This window comes from Triticum dicoccoides, chromosome 5A, assembly GCF_002162155.2.
Source record: "Triticum dicoccoides isolate Atlit2015 ecotype Zavitan chromosome 5A, WEW_v2.0, whole genome shotgun sequence".
Taxonomy (NCBI): Eukaryota; Viridiplantae; Streptophyta; class Magnoliopsida; order Poales; family Poaceae; genus Triticum; species Triticum dicoccoides.
Window position 1 is genome coordinate 640397535 of NC_041388.1, and position 7441 is coordinate 640404975.

Genomic DNA, 7441 nt, shown 5'->3' on the forward strand with positions numbered 1-7441 from the left:
TCTTCGCGCCAGCGCCCTGGCCTCCCGCACCGGCGCCCGTCCCGCGCTCCACCGCCCGCTTCCTCGGGCCGCGCGCCGCCTCCATGCGCCTTCGCCGCGCCGCCGCCTCTGCCGCCAAGCTCCACCACGCCGGCGCCTACAACCACCGGCGTGCCTCACCACGGATCCCCGCCGGAGTGCGCTGCCCGGCACTGCCGTCACCGGATCTGGCGATCCCGACGACTTCGGCATCCTCTCCTTCACCTCCGGTCGACGTCCTTCTCTCCCCCGTCAAGTCCGGCGACATTTTCCGGCGAACCTCGTTCTGCGTGCCCCGAAACCCTAGATTTGTTTTCGGAGTGGTAATTTCTACTAAGTCCTCGAAATTCCCAGATTCACATGCCTATGTTCATCATGCAGTCACTTTGCATCCGTAGCTCCGATTCATGCATATAGCATATCAAAATGTTCGTCTCAGAGAGTACATCATTTCATCTCATTGCATCATTTTCATTTGAGTTCATCTTGATGCCCGAAATGCTGTTAGAAGAGTGCTACTTGAGTTAATTGTCAGATCTGCTGCTCCATTTAACCTTTTGTCATTTTTGCCATGATTATTGTGTGCATGATATGCCCTGATGTTCTACATATGTTTTGTTAAGGGTTTTGTCATCTTTCCAGAGGTGCAACCCATGTATTTTTGTGATGTGTGTGGTGACTAGCACAAGCTTGTAAAGTGGTGCACTTGGTAATTCTGTTTTCAGGGACTTAGCATTTCCACTAAGTCCTTGAGCTGTTATCTCATATTGCCATATGTTCATGTTGTTTCCTAGTGATCCGTGCCTCTTTTGAGGATGATCAGTAAGGATGTTTTGTTAATCTTGTTGTGCTCTATCCATACATGTCTTTGTTTGCAATTATCAAGCACCCTAGCTTGAGTCAATCGAGCTCTACTTTTGCTACTTTGTGAATCTGGGTAGATTGTCAACTTTTTTGCAATTTTGCCGATGATGTTGTAGTTGATCCGTGCATGCTATGCTATTGTTCTTGCCATGTCTAGCTTGCATTTTGTGTATTCTTGATGGGTGTATGCTTAGCTTATCATGACTTGCTCCGTAGTGAGTGCATCGAGCTCGTAAACATGCCTACTTGAGATGTGTTTCAGCATGTGCCAGTTTTCACTAAGTCTGAGAACTGATTATGTTTTTGCCATGTTCACATGCTTGCAATTGTATTTTCCGATCCCTTTTGGCTGAAGGTCAGTAAGGGACTTTTGTTAATCTCTTTGAGTAGCTCCATGCCATGCTTTACTTTGTCATGTTCAGGACCTGTAGCATGTAGTTTTGTTGCTCCTAAGTGTGCTACCTGATCTGAAATTCTAGACAAGTGTTAATTTCACTAAGTCTGAAATCTGTTTACCATATGCATTTTTGCCATGCTTGTTTGGATCTGTTAATGGATGAATTGGCCGTAGCTCAGTGCCAGACTTTTGTTAAGCATCTTGAATGCATCCCTGCCATGTATTTTTATGCCATGTTTGGGTGTTGTAGCATGTTCATCTCATTGCATTTAGATGGCTACTTGCTGTAAATCGCAGACCGGTGTCATATTTGAATCGCTTGCCATTTCCAAACCGTAACTCCGATTCTGGTGTTCTTTATATCGTTTTCAAGCGATTTCATATCATCTTTCCAGTGGCACACTTGGATTTCCAAGTTGAGGCCAGGTTCTTGCATTTCCTGTCATATCATGCATATGCATCGCATACCGCATCCCGCATATCATGTCATGTTCATGTGTTGGTTTGTTTACTATGTTGTGTGCTTCTTTCCGGTGTTTGCTTCTTCGGGTTGGTTCCGGTAACGTTGCGTTTGTGAGGACCCATTCGTCTACGTCCGTTTATCTTCTTCATGGACTCGTTCTTCGTCCTTGTGGGATCTCAGGCAAGATGATCATACCCTCGAAATCACTTCTATCTTTGCTTGTTTAGATGCTCGCTCTTTTGCTATGCCTATGATGCGATACCTACCACTTGCTTATCATGCCTCCTATATTGTTGAACCAAGCCTCTAACCCACCTTGTCCTAGCAAACCGTTGTTTGGCTATGTTACCGCTTTGCTCAGCCCCTCTTATAGCGTTGTTAGTTGCAGGTGAAGATTGAAGTTTTGTTCCTTGTTGAACATGGAGATGTTGTTCCTGGTTGGAACATGTTTACTTGTTGGGATATCACAATATATCTTATTTAATTAATGCATCTATATACTTGGTAAAGGGTGGAAGGCTCGGCCTTATGCCTGGTGTTTTGTTCCACTCTTGCCGCCCTAGTTTCCGTCATATCGGTGTTATGTTCCCGGATTTTGCGTTCCTTACGCGGTTGGGCTATTATGGGAACCCCTTGACAGTTCGCCTTGAGTAAAACTTCTCCAGCAATGCCCAACATTGGTTTTACCATTTGCCACCTAGCCTTTTCTTTCCCTTGGGAGTCGCGCTCCTGAGGGTCATCATTATTTTACCCCCCCCCCCCGGGCCAGTGCTCCTTTGAGTGTTGGTCCAACTTGTCAGCTGCCGGTGGCCACCAGGGGAAACTCTGGGCTGGCCTACCGGAAGTTTGGACGATCCGGTGTGCCCTGAGAAAGAGATATGTGCAGCTCCTATCGGGATTTGTCGGCACATTCGGGCGGTTTTGCTGGTTTAGTTTTACCCTGTCGAAATGTCTTGTAGAACCGGGATACCGAGTCTGATCGGAATGTCTCGGGAGGAGGTCTATTCCTTCGTTGACCGTGAGAGCTTGTGATGGGCTAAGTTGGGACACCCCTGCAGGGATTTGAACTTTCGAAAGCCGTGCCCGCGGTTATGGGCAGATGGGAATTTGTTAATGTCCGGTTGTAGATAACTTGAACCTTAACTTATTTAAAATGAATCAACCGCGTGTGTAACCGTGATGGTCTGTTCTCGGCAGGGTCTGGGAAGTGAACACGGTGTTGGAGTTATGCTTGACGTAGGTTGTTCTAGGATCACTTCTTGATCATAGTTCCTCGACCGTGCTTTTGCCTTCTCTTCTCGCTCTCTTTTGCGAATATGTTAGCCACCATATATGCTAGTCGCTTGCTGCAGCTCCACCTCATACCTTTACCTACCCATAAGCTTAAATAGTCTTGATCGTGAGGGTGCGAGATTGCTGAGTCCCTGTGGCTCACAGATACTTCCAAAACCAGTTTGCAGGTGCCGATGAGTCCGTGCAGATGACGCAACCAAGCTCAGGAGGAGCTCGATGAAGATCTTGTCCTTTGTGTTGTTTCGTTCTAGTTGATCAGTAGTGGAGCCCAGTTGGGGTCGATCGGGGACCTTTGTCGCATTTGGCGTTCTTCTTTTATTTTGGCTCCGTAGTCGGGCCTTGATTGTATTTGGATGATGTAATGCTTTCTTCATGTAATTGGGTGAAGTGGCGATTGTAAGCCAACTATGTATCTTTTCCCCTATTGTATTACATGGGTTGTTTGCGAAGATTACCTCACTTGCGACATTGCTTTCAATGCGGTTATGCCTCTAAGTCATGCTCCGACACGTGGGAGATATAGCCGCATCGAGGGCGTTACACCGTGCAAGCCACTCGTCGCAGATGTTATGCTTGAAGGCTGCTAGGGCCTCTGCGTCCAGAGAGTCAACAATTTGATTTTTCTTGGTTAGGAACCGTGTCTAGAATTGTCTGGCCGATTCCTCTGGCTGCTGAATTATGTGGCTTAGGTCATCGACGTCTGGTGGTCGCACATAAGTGCCCTGGAAATTGTCGAGAAATGCGGCTTCCAGGTCCTCCCAACAACCAATTGATTCTGCTGGCAAGCTGTTAAGCCAATGCCGAGCAGGTCCTTTAAGCTTGAGTGGGAGGTATTTGATGGCATGTAGGTCATCACCGCGGGCCATGTGTATATGAAGGAGATAGTCCTCGATCCATACCGCAGGATCTGTTGTGCCATCGTATGATTCGATGTTCACGGGTTTGAAACCCTCGGGGATTTGATGATCCATTACTTCATCTGTGAAGCATACTGGGTGTGCGGCACCTCTATATTGGGCTACATCACGACGCATCTCAAACGAGCTTTGTCTACTATGTTCGGCCCGGCCGGATTTGCTGTATCCGGCATGACGAGTACCGGCTCGTGCCGTGGGGCGCCCACATGATCCGTAGATCGATCTTGTTTGCCTTGCCTTGTCCTCCAATATGTCTTGCAGGTCTAGCGCATTTTCCCATGCCTTGGTATTTTTTGAGCGGCACCGGGGTGGGGGTGGCCGGTCGGCTGCATCATGCGCCAGGGATGTAGGTTTAGGTGCTTCCTCCTCTAATTGGGGTAGCAACCTGCGCTTTGGGTAGCTCTTGGAGGGGCGTTCGAGTTCATACTCTTTGGCCGCAAGGACTTCAGTCCATCTGTCGGCTAGCAAATCTTGATCAGCTCTAAGTTGTTGCTGTTTTTTCTTGAGGCTGCTCGCCATGGCCATAAGCCTGCGTTTGAAACGCTCTTGTTCGACGGGATCCTCCAGACGACATATTCGTCGTCGTCGAGGCTTGCCTCATCTTCGGAGGGAGGCATATAATTATCGTCCTTGACCTCTCTATCTGCCGCTCTCTCATGAGGGCTGGCTTCTCTATCCTCCTGTGTTGAATCTTGCTGGAGGTGGTTGTCTTCGGCACTGTCCGGGGTGTTATTATCTCCCGTGCTGGAATCACCGTTTTTGTTTTGGCGGGATTTAGAGCGGCGCCACTGACGCCGGTGCTTAGGCTGCTTCTTGGAGGGGTCATCCTCCGATGTTCCATCGCCATTGCCTTGTTTTGGGGTGTCCACCATGTATATATCATACGACGAGGTGGCTTTCCAGTGCCCTATAGGCACTGGTTCTTGATCGACTCCTGCATCGGCGTCCATACCGTCGATGTCTTCGGAGTTGAAGTCGAGCATGTCGGTTAAATCATCGACAGTGGCTACGAATTGGGTGGTGGGTGGGCTTTGAATTTATTCATCATACGCATCCCAAGCTTGCTGACCATAGTCCGTCCAGGGCTCTCCTGACAAAGAGAGAGACTTTAGTGAATTCAGAATATCGCTGAAGGGCGAGTGCTGAAAGATGTCCGCAGCGGTGAACTCCATGATCGGCGCCCAGTCGGGTTCGATCGGTCGGGGCGTAGAGGGCTCGGAGTCTGGAGAGGAGTCCGGCTCCTTGGAGCCACGGGCTTCGCAGAGAATAGGGCTGGTGTTCGGCTCGATCATCATAGAGATTGCAGCCCCCGAGGCGGTGTCTAACCAACCATCCTCGGTTGGTGTGATCGGCTCTGAGCTAGGGGTCGGAGCGGACACAGGTGTGGCCTCCAGGGCACTGTTCGGCAGCAGAGCTAAATCATGCCCATCGTGACAGTGCGGTGCGCTCGGCTGTGGCTCAAATCCGTCGAAGATCAAGTCTCCGCAGATGTCGGTCGTGTAGTTCAAACTTCCAAACCTGGCCTGATGGCCAGGGGCGTAGATTTCGATCTGCTCCAGATGACCAAGCGAATTGGCCCGCAGTGCAAAGCCGCCGAATATGAAGGTCCGTCTGGGGAGAAAAGTCTCACCCTGGATCGCATCGTTGTTGATGATCGGAGAAGCCATCGGGCCTAAAAGTGACGACACAGAGGAACTCTCAATGAAAGCACCAATGTCGGTGTCAAAACCGGCGGATCTCGGGTAGGGGGTCCTGAACTATGCGTCTAGGCCAGATGGTAACAGGAGGCAGGGGACATGATGTTTTACCCAGGTTCGGGCCCTCTTGATGGAGGTAAAACCCTACGTCCTGCTTGATTAATATTGATGATATGGGTAGTACAAGAGTAGATCTACCACGAGATCAGAGAGGCTAAACCCTAGAAGCTAGCCTATGGTATGATTGTTGTTCGTCCTACGGACTAAAACTCTCCGGTTTATATAGACACCGGAGAGGGCTAGGTTTACATAGAGTCGGTTACAATGGTAGGAGATCTACATATCCGTATCGCCAAGCTTGCCTTCCACGCCAAGGAAAGTCCCTTCCGGACACGGGACGAAGTCTTCAATCTTGTATCTTCATAGTCCAGCAGTCCGGCCGAAGGTATAGTCCGGCCATCCGGACACCCCCTAATCCAGGACTCCCTCACATAGCATCCACGACGAATGGCTTGCCAGACACCTCGGCCAACAAAAGCCGAGAACAATGGCAGCATTAACAAGCGTCATGACCCACTTTTGCGCGGGTGAGGATAGCTGGCTAGCCAGATGCAGCACCAGCGACCCCGGTACATCTGAAGTTAGAGATGGAAACGGGAAATCACGGCGCAGCAAAAATAGTAAGCGTCGGAATAAAGAAGACAACCCGAAGAGCACGGTAGTAAATGCCGGATTCAGAAGCTCTCGGCTAGGTCAGCAAAAGCCGCCCCCTAAAGGCGCCAGAGATGAACTGTCCAGCCTGAACAAAAATCTGCACCAAATATGTCAGATCCATAGCACCCCTGGTAAACCCGCTAATCATACCCACCGAGAATTTTGGGTCTTCAAGCAGTCCGACAAGCTGAACGCCGTACACAAGGGGGAGGATACACCAAGCGAAGACGAGGATGAGCCTCTCAAGCAAGACACTGGGGAACAAAAGAAATTTCCACTAGAAGTCAAAACAGTAAACATGTTACACGTGATCAAGGGGAGAAACAAGCGGCACTCCCAGAGAAATATGCCCAAGGGCCTATCACCGCGGAGTCCTGCCACCGGTCGTCTCAACCGATCACTTTCGACCATCGGGATTACTCATCAAGTATCCGGCGTGCAGGATGTGCTGCCTTGGTATTGTACCCAATAATTGACGGATACCACTTCACACGAGTCCTGATGGACGGTGGCAGCAGTCTAAACCTGATATATCAGGACACAATCCGCAAAATGGCGATAGACCCAACGAAAATTTGCCACAACAATACTACCTTTAAAGGAGTAACGCCAGGCCCAGGGGCTCATTGCACAGGCTCCCTGCTACTAGAGGTTATATTCGGCTTCCCCGATAACCTCCGTAGCGAAAATTTAACCTTCCACATTGCTCCGTTCCAAAGTGTCTATCAAGCACTACTTGGACGCGAAGCTTTCGCTCGCTTTAATGCAATACCGCATTACGCTTCCCTCACGCTTAAGATGCCCGGTCCATGTGGCATCATTACAGTAAATGGAAATATTGAGGCGATCCCTGCGCGCCGAAGAGAGTGTGGCTGCCTCGGCAGCCGCACACTAAAACGGCCTCACCAACTAAAGCATTTGACAGGTCGTCAAGACTACGGACACAGTTAGACGAGTCCGAAGCAGCTATATGTAATTCATACAGGTTTGATGGCTACACCCCTATTACAAATACAAGGGGCTCAACGCGCGCAGACAAGTGGCAATTTTTACTCATCTTGAATTATACATGGTTTCT